General features: G+C 38.4%; 1 protein-coding gene across 3 annotated transcripts in view; it reads right to left on the bottom strand.

The window, feature by feature from the left end:
* PLAG1 (PLAG1 zinc finger) overlaps nucleotides 1-15,636 on the bottom strand; it is a 44,809-nt gene that overhangs the window by 9,068 nt on the left and 20,105 nt on the right. Inside the window, exon 2 of one of the 3 annotated variants that reach the window (XM_067553751.1) lies at nucleotides 7,092-7,165. The exons of the other annotated variants lie outside the window; for them this stretch is intronic. The gene's annotated coding sequence lies outside the window, so the exon portion shown is untranslated. The remainder of the gene's footprint in view (nucleotides 1-7,091; nucleotides 7,166-15,636) is intronic. 3 annotated transcript variants of the gene reach the window in all.

Here is a 15,636-nt window from a genome sequence, read left to right as displayed (position 1 = left end):
GAACAAGATTTAATTCCTCAGTCCCAGTCTCTGCAGACCTTTACACCTAGCTACTCTACTTCACGCTGTCAGAACATTTGCCAATACCACCCACCAGGAAGAGAGAAGTACAGTAGTAGATGGATATTTCTACTAAAATGATCAGCAGTAAAATAGTCAACATTTAGGGTAGCTGCATTCAATTAACTTCTCACTGAAGCGAATGGGGCAGCTCTGGACTATCAGAGATATTGTTTTGAGCTGACTGCAGATAAAGGCAGACATAATTGCACAGGTTTCAGACAAAATACTGTTGAAAATACAATGCCCTTATGAAAGTTGTTGGTACACTCTCACCTTCAATATTGTTGGTTACCATCTAAAAAGGTCCCAGCAGAAATAAAGAAGTTCAGAGATGGACAGAAATTATCAGAGGCATTGGAAGGAATATCACATCAGGGGAGGGAGAGAGAAAAGACCCACCACTAATTAAGATTAGATAAATAAATGAGGACATGAAAGATGTATTTAAAATAGTGAATGGTATAGAGAAGGTAAGTCAGATGAGCTTATTTATCCATTCTCTAAAGGACAAGAACAAGGCAAAGTTCCTCAAACAAGAGGAATATTTTTAAACATGTTAACCTGTGGAACTTGCCACCACAAGATATATTTGAGACCAAGAGCCTAGCAGGATTCATAAAAAGGATTAGATCTTTACATGGATAATGAAAACGTGTGTTACAATCGATAGGATAAAATAATAGAGGATATAAACCCTTTTGCTTCAGCGCAGTAAGTCAGCCACTACTTCTCAGAGGTTAGTGCTGTTACAAAATTATCCTTTACAAAGATTTTCAACAACTGTCTCTGAAGCATCTGGTACTGGGCATCCTGAGGCAGGCTAGTGGGCTAGATGGACCTTTTTTTTTCTTTTCTTTCTTCTGGTATGGCAATTTCAATATATAAACCTGCAAAATGCAGACTTGAAGAAAGCCCCATAAATGCTAGTAAAAATTTTAAAAGAAATTTAAAGCTTGGATTTTCTAGATCACAGTTACATGGCAAATTCACGGAGAAGAACAATCTTGCTGCAATATGCATAAACATATTAAGTAAGGACTCTGTCAGGGTGTTAATCAAAAACCCTGATAATAAAATTAACTTCTCTCAATTTATCAGCTATTACTTTCTTAACACAGTGTTGCTATAATTCTACTAGTTCTCCAATCATCCAAGAGAATCTCCCAAAGTAGACAAGACTTGAATTTCTAATATTTTTATAAAAAAAGTACAAATCCCTGTTTACCCTTTGCAGGTAACCGTTAACGATTTGAGAACTAATTGCATTTTAAAAAACATTTTAAAATGACTTGAAGTCCAAAAATCTAGCCCAAAACACTTGAATTATTTGGTTAAAGAAACAAACAAGAATCCTCAGTTTGGCTTGCATTCCAAATTATTACCTCCATTGGCTTTTCAATGATGTTAAAACAAATAATTAGTTCCACCAATTCCTTTACAAACATTTATTTATTTTTAATATAATTAGTGAGGGTTAGGTCTCCTGAATTTATGAAGGGATCTAGAGGAGATTCAAGAAACTACCAGTTTGTAAACTACACTTCAGCAGGGGAAAGATCCAGGAAACATTAATCATCATCAGGATAAGGATGTAATTAATGATCCTAATAATGGAATTATGGAGACATGCCATGTTTGAAATATGTGTAATTGTTTGATGAACAAAAGGAACTGCTAGTTAAAGAGTTGGATACATTTTACTTGAACTTCAGGATTCCTAGACATCGCTACAAACTACAATACAGAAGAACCCTACTTCTGTGGATTAAATACTAATTTAAAAAAAGAGGTAGGTGAAAGTGCAGTAAAATGGCAACATACATATGAGTTGGGGAAAAGAAAAAAATCCAGGCACATGGGGAGGTGAGCGGTTTATGAAATACATTGTAGAGCAATGAAAAGATCAGAGCGAAGAATGAAAATATATTCAATGATCCTAAGAAACAAAACAGGAGAATGAGCTGTAGATAGTGATAGAACAAACTTATGCCTTAGGCAAGCTACTTAATAGATAACATATTCCTCTTCCAATTAGGGAATACATAAACACAGGTATCAAAAGTAAAACAGAGAAAATCATTCCAGAATTGTATTGGGGGTAGTGAGAGCATGTTAGCATGTACACTATTGGTCATAGTCATGCTAATTGAGTACAAAGTCTGAAAAAGTACAAAACATAGGAATTTTAGGAGTTTATTAATTAAAAATTATAGAATTTAAGCCTTTTATTTGGCAAAACAGATTCACAACAGACAAAAACATGCTGACGTGCACAACATTTAGAAAGAATAGATGCTATGTCTCTTCCAAACAAGTGACAAGCACAAGTAGCAAGGGAGGCCATCTCTAAGCTAAGAACAGCTGAACATAAAGTGGTCAAGTAGAATAACCCCCCCGAGTAGTTAATATGTAGATCGGACTACCAAAGCTAGAATAGAAATAGTCTCTCAACTACTAGTTAAGCAAGCATTTGGAAGAAAAAGCACAATACCGCTGTGGTACATCTGCCAATATATAAGAAAGGGATTATTTGTATTGGGTTCTTTGCCTTCAAAACCCTAAAATTTTCTATTCTAGCTATAAAGTATGGGCAAGTTTAAAAAAATATACTAAGCTTGTTAGACTACAGAGCACCATCTTTTTTTTATTAGAAAATAACTCATTTTTACAGTATGTTATAGCAGCATAACGATGAACACTAGCATAATGCTGTACATCACCTTTTCTGACCACAAAAAATAGAAAATTATTTGCTATGCACATCTTATTTAATGTATAGAAATGTTAAGAAATGAGCTTACCAAACGTTACCATGATCTAGTATTTTATAATTTAAAAAGCCATAATACTGAAATGTCTTTGTGAGTTTTCAATGTTTCAAACTGCTTAGGTCCATTTTAAATCTTCAGAGCTCAGTTTAGGTTACTAGATATCCCAAATTATATACTGAATTAAAGGAAATGAGTTGGTTAGGGTTAACCAATCTGATACCCGCAGTATATTGTGTGGTTTGTTGTTTCTAATATTTCTCTTGCATGACATGGATGCTTTTCTGAGAGCTTTGCAGATACTATGGTACAAACAATTTCGGAATTGTAAAATAAACTATTGTCAATGTGCCTAAAGCTTGTACACCAGTGGGTTTTTATATTTCAAGATCAAAATAAATAAAAATAAATTTGCACAAATCCATTTTTAAGATGGTAGAACTTTAATTCTCCTAACAAAGGCAAAGAAACTCTTAGCTACTGTAGTAGCAAAATGTTATTTGCATGTATGAAAATGTCATTTACATATAGAACAAATGATATGTATATACAGAATTCACCATTGCCTAAATTAGCATAACCACATACATACAGAATACACAGTAATATCATTAGAATCAAATTAAATGTATGTAATTGAGAATATCACTCTGTTTATTATCTTCCAACAAGTGTAATAAAATCTTCCCAAGATCTCATAAGATTTTAATAGCCATAAGCTATTAATTTCAAAAGAAGTTTTATGTACCTATATCCTTTAAATTTACTGTTTAACAAGTATAATTAGATTATGGAGCCAGGTGAAATGGTATAATAGATTAGTAATAACCTTTCACTTCTTGTGATGGGGATTCTACTCCTGACTGGGGCCATGATTCAAGAGGTGCTGAATGCCTTCAGTAACCAATAAAGTCAATTGATATTTTGGTTGCTCAGGTTCTAATCCACTGGTGGAAAGTGAAAATGAACTTGAACTCATGATACTCTCTTATTCATGCACTTTACAGCATATGGCAACTTGTTATAATTTAGCACAACTGGCATATGGCTCCCAGAGTTAGAACAGCATGGAAAAATGCAGCCACCAGTCATATCACTTCTCTCTATTCATTTGACCTGCATTCATACCATGTGCTGAAAAGTAGAATTTACCAATGAGTTTAGCAATTTCACTTTGAAAGTCTGCTATGCAGGCAGCACAAAGGAACTGGCTGTGCTGGAGGAGCTAGCAAGATGCCAAAAAGGCAGGAACTATTTTTAAGTAGCACGGTCGAAAGAATTAACCATGGGGCTGAATATCAGAAAGTCTTGAACTCTAATTTCAACTCTGCCAATGATTCACCATGTAAGCTTGAGCAAATCACTTCATTTTTCAGTCTAAATTTCTCCAGCTGTAAAATGGAGATAATATTTACCTTCCTCCCTAACAGGGACATTGTGAGAATTAGTTATTTAATGAGCACAAAGTGCTTGGAACATGTAAAGTACTATATACATGCTAACTAGTAGTACTGAACAGAGCAAGTACACTGCAGTGGCCTTCAGGGGAGATTTAGACAGATTGCTATAAAAAGTTCCCATAGATTTGTGACAAGTGTACAATTCAGAAGTGCTAACAATAAAGCTATTGAACAGAAATTATTTTTATATCCCTTGTATTGAATTTACCCGATTCATATAAATACAACAGTCAAAATAAGCAAACTAGGGGCCCAGTTCTGCCCTATGTCAGATGGCAACTGAGAGTCTTCCCTGACTTCACTAAGGCATGATGTACACTTGAAATTTATGCTGATATTGCAACAGTGTTCAGGCGTGCGAAAAATCCACACTCCTGAGCACGGTAGCTATGAGCACCCTAAGTGCTGTAACTATGCCAACCAGGGTGGATAAAAATCAATGATTTAAAAAAAAAAAATTGGATTTTTTTTTATTTAAATCATCAATAAAATACTAAATTTCTCTCGTTTAAAAAATAACAGTTACAATTAAATCTCATCACAAACATGCTAAACCTACACTTATAGTCTCATAAAAATGAATTAATGGCTCTAGTCTGTCCAGCCTAATTACCAGATCTTGCTTCTTGAAAGTTCTGGGCTTTCAGTTTCTGTTTGAGATTCTGTTTCTCAGCAGACTAAAGTCACATGTGCAAAAAAAGACACCGGCTGGATAGGATTGTTATGTGGTGGCAGAGCTGGGCCAAGCAAGGCACAGGAGTTAGTTAAGACGCTGTCTTAAAGGCACAGAGAATATTTTCATCGTTTGGTATTATTCACTCAATGCTGAAAACATGGCAAAGATGAGAAGATACTTAGAAGAAGAAACGGAAGGATGCTCTTTAATAACATATGGCTGCAGTGCTCATTCAATGCATCTTTTAGCCAAAGACTTAAGTACTTCTTCTCCAGGAATAAAAGAAAATGTTGAAGTCGCAAAATACTTCTGTAACAACCATTTTGCTTCAGAGACAAGCTCTCTTGATGAAGAGAGCAGGAGGATCCAAACAAATTCTCCCTCAAGATGTTCGGTGGAATTCTCTGGTTGATTGTTTTGAACAATTTATTAAAAACTGGCTTATTCTCATAAAACGTTGTGAAGAAAACCGTGATAAAATAGATGGAAGTATCTTATCCAAAGTATCTAACATTGGATTAAAGAGGAATGTAGAGGATATGCTCAGTATATTGAAGCCTTAAACAAACTTCAGAGAAATTGTTGCTGCATTGCTGATGCTGTTGAAATTCGGAAGGCACTTCAAGAGAATTGAAGAAAGAAATACCTCACCAGAAAGTTAAACTGCAGGCAATAAGGAAGCGAATGGATCAAACACTAACTCCACCTCATGTTCTTGCAAACATTCTCAATCCCAGATACAGAGGGAGATGCCCAACTTCTGAAGAAGATGATGCTGCCATGGTATGGGCATCTCAAAATCACTCCTCAGTTATGCCAGTCACAATAAATGTCAGGGCTGGAGCGGAACCATTTAAACAGTACATGTTTACTGATGATGTTTTGAACAAAGTCACTCCTCTGAATTGGTGGAAATCATTAGCCAAGCACCTTGAAACAGAATTCCTTCAGTTGCTAAGCCAACTTTTCACAGCAGTAGCTTCCTCTGCAGGCACAGAGAGAATATTTTCACCGTTTGGTATTAGTCACTCAAAGCTAAGAAATCGACTAGGAGTTGAAAAAGCAGGAAAACGTGTATTTCTGTTTCAGTCTATGAATAAAAATGACAGTGGGAGTAGGGAAGATGAGAGCTAGTTGTAGAAGTTTTAAGGACAGCGTACGTTTAGTATTGTAATGACTTGTCTGTTAGAGTTAATAAAATTTTAAAAAAAAAAAAAAAAAAAAAAAGAATTTAAGGACAGCCGTCAGCCGGCAACTCAGGAGACTGCTGCAATTGCAAATGTGAAACATTTATGTAACATTTAATAAAACGTTTAATAAAATATAAGTGCTATCGTGTTTGTGTGTGTGATTTAGTTCTTACCATTCCTAATGTACTGCTGTTGCATCTGCAGTTTGACACAGGTAATGAGTATTATGTGCTATTTCTTAAATTAATAAAACCCTAGTTATTTAAAAAATTACACAAAGTATTTACTCCTAGATGTTGTAAAATGCTGTATTGAGTTATAAATTAACGTTTTAGTGATCAGATTTTGCACCATTGTTTAAGAAATATGTGAAGAAGTATCAGTGAGAAACTTGATTTAAATCAAATATTTTCTTGGTGATTTAAATCAATGATTTAAGTCGCCTTGATTTAAATCAATCCACTCTGATGCCAACCCAAACCCGGTGTAGATGCAGCTAGGCTGATGGAAAAATGGTTCTGATGACCTAGCTACTGCTGTTTGGGGAAGTGGAATTCCTACAGCAATGAAAAAATTCCTTCCATCGCTATAGTCTGTGTCTACCCTATTGGGTTTCAGCGGCATAGCTATGGTGCCGAAGCTATGTGTCCATAGTGCAGCCATTGCCTCTGACTGCATGAGGTGTAAACTGGGGCAGGATTTGGCCAATAGCTTTGCCCAGCCTTGTATTTTAGTATTTTTTTTCATTGAAGCTATTCCAGTTAGAACACCAGGGGAGAAAGAGGATGTGTGCACGCCTGTCTCTAAGATTTTCAGCTGCTGTGCAACAGCAACTGTCCTAAAAACCACCCCACCCTCCAAGTACCTGCTATTCTACCTGAAAAGGAAATAACTTTATAGAAAATTATGATATTAAAGAAAAATTTTCACTTACATTTATTCAAGATGGCCATTGTTACTACTGCTGGAGCTCTGATGCTGGCTGATTGTATCAAGTGACCCTATGAGCTAAAATACAGAAGCCTTAGGAGAGCATAACTAAAGATGCAGCATACTTAGGACAACCCCTCCCCCCCCCACACATTTCGAAATAGTTATCATGGCTTTTGTTGTTTTAAATCTCAAATAATATTCAGTTAATAGCTTAATTATTTTTTTCTATTAAACTTTCTTGGTTTGAATGGGGAAGGTCAGGTTTCTGTGGCACGCTCAATTTCCATTTTAAAAGGTGAACCACAAAGCTGGTATCAGCGAGTCTTTCTGGACTTGAACAGCTCAGAAGACAGTACATTTTTAGTTCAATTCAGTCAAATACATAAATAAACCATAATTACTATTTCCAATCAACCACCACCCTCGTTAGCTGTTAGTTATATCACATGTATACCCATTTTGACGCTTGTGAAGAAACAAAATCAAGCTACTAATTGCTCTAAAGTATCTAAAGTGAATGGGAATATCTAAGATATTGCAATGCTGTACTCAGAAAAGTAATCAGATAGGAGTTTTTTGTTTTTTTTTTTAAAAGAAGACAAAATGAGGGATATTTTGTATGCAGCATTTCTTTCTTTGAGAAAAGTCTTCATCCCAGCACACAACCTGAGTTAAAGAACTGTGCTATCGTTCCCACTCCCAGACTTTTGGATCCACTTCATGATTACTGTTGCAGACTTAGGAGTCCTATAATAGCCACAGTTCCCTGCTGTGCCTCCTCCATTCCACTAAGTTGAGAAGGGGGCTGGTGGAGGGATCCATACAGTAATGGATCTACTAGTCCATGTTGCAGTCCCACCTCCTAAATTCCTTTGTGATTGAGTGCAGGGAGCCATCACAAAGATGTGCTGCATGTCCCTGCCCTTTCCTAAGGAGCTGCATCCTTGTTAGGAATCCATTCCTTGTGAAGCCTGACCAAGAACCACATGTTCCTAATGTGACATTGCTACCTAGCTATCACAAAATCCTCACTGTTCATCAGTAGCCGTGGGACCAGTACGCGTCATCAAAATTTCCCACCACTTCAGTGGAGAGTCCAATGCAACATTCCTCAATCTTGAACTGCAAAAGGCCATTTCCAATGCCAGAATCCACTCGTACATCCACTACTGTTTGTTTTGGTTTATTTTGCTATTAGGTTTGATCATTTTATAGATGGGTGAAAAACAAAGATGGTTGACATGGAACAATGGTGTTGAACAGTGCTCTATATGATTAAAATGTACACGTTCCATATTAGGTGCTGTTCTATAATATCTGATGTCTCCTTAAAAAAAAAGGAGACATCAGTACTAACAAAACAGGTTTTCTGTGAACCAAATCATTAGCGAGACAAGGTGGGTGAGGTAATATCTTTTACTGGACCAACTTCTGTTGGTGAGAGAAGTTTTCGAGCTTACAGAGTTCTTCAGGTTTGGGAAAGGAGAGTCACTGCTAAATACAAGGTGGAACAGATTCTTGAGCATTAGTTAACACATATTTCAAGGGACCGTTCAAAGTGAAGTGGCCCATTAACATCCCTCCAAACATAGGGAAGAAAGTGTGTGTGTGTGTTGGGAGTTACAGATTATTGTAATAAGCCATAAATCCAGTGTCTCTATTCAGTCCATGGATTTTAGTTTCTAGCAAAGTTATGAATTTAAACTCCCACGCTCATCTTTTGAATGTGTTCGGCATGTTTCCTTTGAGGAGGACTGATAGGTCAGGTATAGAGTGATCATTCTGTGAAAAGTGGTCAACCACAGGTAATGTGTTTGTCTTATTTTCCTGTGTGATTTCATTCTACAGCGTAATGATTCTCTGGTTTCATCCTGGTTGTTATTTGGGCATTTAATGCACTAGATGAGGCACATCACATTGTGATAGGAATGTGTAGGACTCATGGATCTTGAAAGGTGTATTGGGGGGGATGTCGATCATTGTAGTACTGGAGACCGTATCGCTACCTCATCTGATGATGATGGCTACCTCACCCACCTTGTCTCTCTAATATCTTGGGATCAACAAAGCTACAGCAACACTGCACACAACCATATCATTTGTGATTCCTGAGAAAGTGCACTAGAAAGAAATGTTTCAGATACTAATCTCAAAATGACTGAAGGGATGAAATCTCAGTGGCTAATTTGATATTTAATTTATCTTGACACATCACTGAAATGTAGTTAAGTGCCACGCAAGTGACAAACCTCTAATAAACGCAAAGTATGTCATTTCCAGTAATAGATCTCAATTAATATAATTTCTAAATAATCAAAACAATTGGTCTTTGGTCCTTGTTTAGGATGAATGGCATGCAAAGCTTAGCATTTTCAAATAAATGCTGTGAGATTGGTCTTGTCCACAGTGGAAAAAAATGTTGTGCTAACCAGTACATGGTTGCCCAGCACATGTGAAACACATCTCATGTCCATATACAAAAATGCTCACAATAATTAAGACTTTATAGCTACTGTCTGGATTGGGTTTGTGCTTTGAGGACTTGTGTGGTTCTTCGCTGGTGCACTGCTAAGTGTGGACAAAAAAGTTAATTGATGCAATTGCCCCAGAGACGCTAGCAGTTCTCTCACAACTGTCCCACAGTACACCACTCAGTGCTTATGAGGCTTGTCTGGTCTACTTTAATTGCATTTAATTGCACTGGTGTCGAGTTGGCTAGTAGCTAATTAGGCTTTGTCGAGACTAAAATTTAAGGTGAGATGTTAGCATGCGCTAACTAACTTTCTAAGAAGACCAGTGTAGACCAGGCCTTTAGCACATACTAAACTGATTGAGTTAAAGCCTTGGAAGGATGGAAAGGGGGAAGAGTTTAGGCAGCGTGCCTTGTTTACATTAGAATTTTTTAAAAACATGTACATTAGCAAACGTTAACATCACATCTTTAAATAGTAGACTAGGCAAGGCTGTACTTAAACAGTTAGTATTGCACACATGAAGTTCAGTGGCAAACACTTTTACTTAATGTTAGGATGCATAAATAATGGGATAAACACTGAAACTATAATGCTTTCATATAAATCAGTGGTGTGCCTTCACCTGAAGTCCTGTGTGCATAAATGGTCATCTCATCTCCAACAGGCTATAGCAGAAACAGACGAGACTGAAAGCCAGGCAATGAGAATGAAGTAGTGCATGGAAGGAAACATGATCACAGTATAAAATAATTAATGGTATATAGAGAGGGTAGGTCACGTCACCCTGTCTCATACCAAGACCAGAAAGACATTCAATGAAATTGAAATGCAGCAAATTTAAAATAAAAGGAAATACTTTTTCACACTATACAAAATTAGCCTGTGAGTTTTATTGCCACAAGGTATCATTAAGGTCAAAAGCTTAGCAGAAGATTGCTAAGATTGGACATTTACATAGGTAACTAGACCATCCAGAATTATAACAGCAAGGATTATTTTAAAAACCAGATTTTTAGAAAGGATATAAAAACTCTCATGCTTCAGGGCACAAACCAAACAAATGTGGATTGAGAGGGAACTTTCCTTTGGGAAGGTTATCCCATAATAGCCTATTGCAGGGTTTCTTGTACCTTCCTCTGAAGCATCTGGGACCGGCCGCTATCAGGACAGGATACTGGACTAGATGGAACACCAGTCTGAATTCCTGTGTCATATAATACCTACAAGTCAAATCGAGGGAGTAATACTGTGCAAATGTATGCATAGAACTCTAAGTAGCAGTCTCACATCTCCCTGGAGTCTCTTTTGACACATACAGTTGAACCTGCCTTAGATATAGTTGAATACATTTTAACACCTCAGGCACTGGGATAAGTGCCAGATGACAACAATATCTATTTAATCTTTCAATAGATACTCTCTGCCCTCTAGATGTATCCCTGTAGGCTATGAACAGTGCACATGTTTTACAGTAGACTTACTCCTGTCCAAGTAATAACTGAGAACTCTTCTAGCATCCACACAATACAAACTAGCTTCTTCCAAAAATTGAATGAGATTGGTGAAAATATAGATAAATTACTGGTAAAGGGAGCATGCAAAAGAGAAGCAGAGGTAAAGTTATCAGAAGGAAATGGGGGAAAAAAATGTTTAGTGTTTATAAGAGAAGGTACCAGATCTGATCATCTCAAGGTGGCCTTTCTGAATGGTTTGTTTTCTAGTTGTACATATGGGTCATCAAATGGAAGGTCCTTCAGAGAGGACGATATCTTAAGACACATCAGTCACAAATATAGTCTCATGGTTACAGTAGCTGTCACTAAAAATCTAGAAGCTGCATCCAAAGCTTTGTAAAGCTCTGAGAGGGCAGATTTTGTGACATATCAGCCTTCAGCAACTTCAGTCATTGCCTCTCTCCTGACCTCTTCAGAAAGATGCTTTAGCAATGACAGGAGTTTACTTCCTGGTAATTATCTACATGAGGAGAGGAACAGAATAAATTAAGGCTTATTTCCATCACAGAAAATCAAAGCTTATGGCATTATGTTCTTAAACAGATATGCCAATGAAAGCTCATGGCAAACTGATGCATCAGGAAGAACCAGGGATCCAAGAACAGGATGTGAATGGCATATTCAAAGCCTCTCCCAGAGATAAAATAAATGTTGTCTATCCTCTCAGAAACAGGTATGACAGCAGCACGGTTTAACCAAAAATACTCTGCAGGCTCTAAGATACTTCCGTTATTTGTAATGGCCACTTGCCTAGACTGTCCTAGGTTACTGAGACTTTCACCATCAACTCTAGATGAAGTGCCTTTGAAAGCTGCCCCAAGACCTCCTCCTTGAAGCTTTTTATAGAATCAGGTGGAGAAGTTACACACTACTTCATCCTGCATGGTAAAGGTGGTGAACCCTCAGAAGATTCTTGAATTGCACCCCACTCAGCTTCAGAATCCCATAAATCTGATGACAGCCCAAGGAAAAAAATATCTGGAAAGAAAGTTTGGTGGAAATCTTTCAGTGATGAGAATCTGGCTGAAGTCTCCTTTGTGATTTCTTAGAAGGCCATCCTCTAAGCCAATGGTTCTCAACCTATTTACTATTGTGGGCCGCATATGCAGCTCTTTATGTGTCATGTACGCTGCAGCCACACAATGAATATATTACCTGTGTGGCCCTGAGAATGTCACAAGGGCTGCAGCTGTGTGCTGATTGGGTCGCAAGCGGCCCGCAGGCTGCAGGTTGAGAACCACTGCTCTAAGCTTTAGACCTACGGATTATCATACTCACATTGACCACCATAGACAGAGACCCCCCAAGGATCAGAAGATTGCTGGGCATTACATGCCTCTGTTGCAAGACCAGAATACAGACCACTGTCATGACCAGAGAGAGCAAGTCAAATGAGCTGCATCTAGTACCTCCATGTAGCAAAGGACCCTAGAAAGATCTTCAGTGTCTATCACACAGGCAGTTCTTGATGCAAAAATCTAGTCTTCCTTCAGAAGAGGGTTCACAAGCAAAGTCTGGACTGCAGAAGGTTTCCTGTTCAGAGTAACGGAAGATAAGAGCCAGACACATTATACTGAGGAGAATGTTGACTGCACAGGCTGTTAGGACACCTCTGGACAAGATCAGAAGGAAATATCAATGTAAAGAAGTCAATTCTGAGGGCTGACACCTAGGCCTCAAGATTGAGGCCAAGGAGACCAATGCTGACATATCTCCCACATTAGTGGATTGGTTTTTTTATGCTGTGGAGCCATCCAGTAATGACAGATATTGCACAGGTTATCGCTGGATCCTCTGCTCTCACAAGGTAACAAAGTCAAAGACGTTGATTCCACATCAGATCCCATAGCTCTCTTTGCAAAAGTCCATGCTGAGGCAGCCTCAATAAAGACCTTCTCATCACCAGAATTTGATTTCAATGTAAAGCTCCTCAACCCCAATTTGCCACTGTCCTCATCAACTGCTACTCAGACATCAAGAAATCCCTTAGCACTGACTGTATCAGACAATCAGCACTACAGCTAGTCAACTAGGACTTGGGTCAGATCTACACTACAAACTTACATCGGTATAACTATGTTGCTCGTGGTGTGAAAAATCTACATCCTTGCATGACACAGTTATACCAACCTAGCATCGCTACGGCGATAGAAGACTTTCTCCCATCCACATAGCTACTATTTCTTGGGGAGGTGGATTAAACTATGCTGACGGGATTAAACTACGGTGCGCTACAGTGGTGCAGCTGCAGTGTTAAGTGTAGACCTGCCCTTAGACTACGCAGAGTCCCTTGATGTTGATTACAACAAGGGCTCAGCACTAGACTGGAACAATGGAGTCTTTAAAGCTTCTCCAAACAAGGGCTTCTTGAGGCACCTCTGTTTGGGGAGTCCTATGGGATTATATCCCTCACCACAAGAGATCAAGCACTGGATTTACTCATCTCTCACCAATATTGTAGCATCACAAGATGCACTGATCTTAGCAGTGGACATTCCAGTGGCTGAAAGCTAACCAATAGGACCAAACTAACTCCACATCAGCACCAGCAAAGTGTGTATTATCTAAAACAAAAACTTAAAACCAACAGACCACCTTAATCAAATGCTATGCCTAGCAAACCTGAACAGAGATGCCTATGACATCAAACAATGGACAGTCCTCAGTTCCAACTTACTGCTCCTAAGGCTGTAAAAGAAAGGACCAAAAAACTTCCAAGCTTCTACACCAGAGGCAAGCAACTACAAAGCATGGATCTCAATACAGGGAATTCTCAAAGATGTTAAGCTTTCATTTAAAAAAATACATATATCTAGTTGCAGAAAACCTTCCAAAACGTGAACCAAATGTAAACGGATGCAGTAGTGTCTTCTCCAGTCTGCAGACAAATTAGGTCAGTACTTTTAGTGGCACACAGGCTAACCAAGTCACAGCAATGGAATGAAATTAACAACTCAGGTCAGTTTCACAGCTGCTACAGGAAGTCTAGGTGTTAATGAAACTGTCAGTCACTTCAATTTCATGTTGCTTCTGCAAACTGCAGCAGATGTGCTAGAGATAATCACAGGAGGAGAAGACCCCAAAACAAAGGCTGGGGAATGGATAGAATTCCCGATAGCAGCTAGAAGTGTATGGCAAGTGGAGAAAACAAGAGAGAAAGTTCCTTGCTCCTACCAAGAGCCAAAAGGATGGACGTTGTTTGAAGTTGGTCAGATATCTAGTAACTAGAGTGATACAAGAGACAGAGCACCCAGACAAGAACCAGGGATGGCAGTCTGGTAAAAAACCAGCTCCTTCTCCGTTCAGAAAAATGAATGGAATTGATTGCTTTTTGGGGGTGAGAAGCAAGATAGAAGAGGAAAAAGAGCGGAAGATACTACTGGTTAGATTACCTCAGCATTTCTCTAAGTACTAGATGCCTCCTCCCCCATGATGTACAAAAGATTAGCTGGGGTATTCGGCAAACATGTACATTAAGAAGGGTAGGCCTTTAACAACACACAACACAGTGTGTGTGTGGTGGGGGGAGGTGGGGTAATGTGTAGGATTCCTTCAATTTTCCTGAAGAGAGAGCGAGCTTTCAAAACATTTGGAAAATGCTGGGTTTTTTGACGCAGATTGGTCGACTGATTATTTCAGTCCCTGCTCTTTTCTAATATGCACCAACATGTGAAATATGAGGTATAAAACATTTCAAGCCCAGAGATGTATGTTGCAAAAATTTTTTAAAAATATTATAAAAAAGTAAAGCCACAATACAGTGGAGTTGTGTTTAACAAAAAAACAGCTCCCTCCTTGGGAACACCTTGGGCATTTCTTTCTGATCCTCCATACAACTGGGATTGCCTTCTGATAGCAAGATACTGATAGCATGTCTTTCTGGGGATAGCCGTTTAAATTTAGAAGGCATAGCTGCAGCTCTAAAGCAGCCTTTTTTGCAACTATGTGTTTGTTTCACTTCACCCTCTTCCAGCTGGTAAGTACTCCTGAAGAAACAACATTTTAGAGACTGGGCTACATAGAAAAAAATATTTTTCTTCAAAATGCTCCTGGATTCATTGAGCTTATGGGTCCAGTCATCCTGTCAGTGGACTTCAACAGTTATTGTTCAAGCATAAAACTGATGGAATTTGATCAGATCCCTTAATTAAAAAATTCTTGTAAAAACATAATAGAAATTTGATTCTTAAAAAACAGAAGCACCATTCACTTGAACCTTTGGGCTCAATCTTGTCTTGCACAGTGCATGTGCATTAGGATGTTTTACAAGAAGGTAGGCTGCAGAAAGTCCAGGGAAAAGGACAGACAATCAAGCTAGCTGGCGCACCAAAGCTCCAGGGAAATATGTTCTGCTGCATAATGGGCACAGCAAAGTCCCCAGCTTACTGCACCAGCTCTGATCTGCAGCACACTCTCACTGGTGTGCAGGTTACTTCAAGAATCATCTGCATGCACCCTGCTGTATATCTTCCCTCATGGTCCTGGGAGTTTAATACTAGAATGCTATCTGTTTTCTAGAAGTGACAACTACTGACAGATAGAAGGAATAATGGTTTGG

The sequence above is a fragment of the Emydura macquarii genome, unplaced genomic scaffold, assembly GCF_026122565.2.
Source record: "Emydura macquarii macquarii isolate MOO-44397 ecotype Brisbane River unplaced genomic scaffold, CSIRO-AGI_Emac_v2 contig_1477, whole genome shotgun sequence".
Lineage (NCBI taxonomy): Eukaryota > Metazoa > Chordata > Testudines > Chelidae > Emydura > Emydura macquarii.
This window is presented reverse-complemented; position numbering and strand designations above follow the sequence as displayed.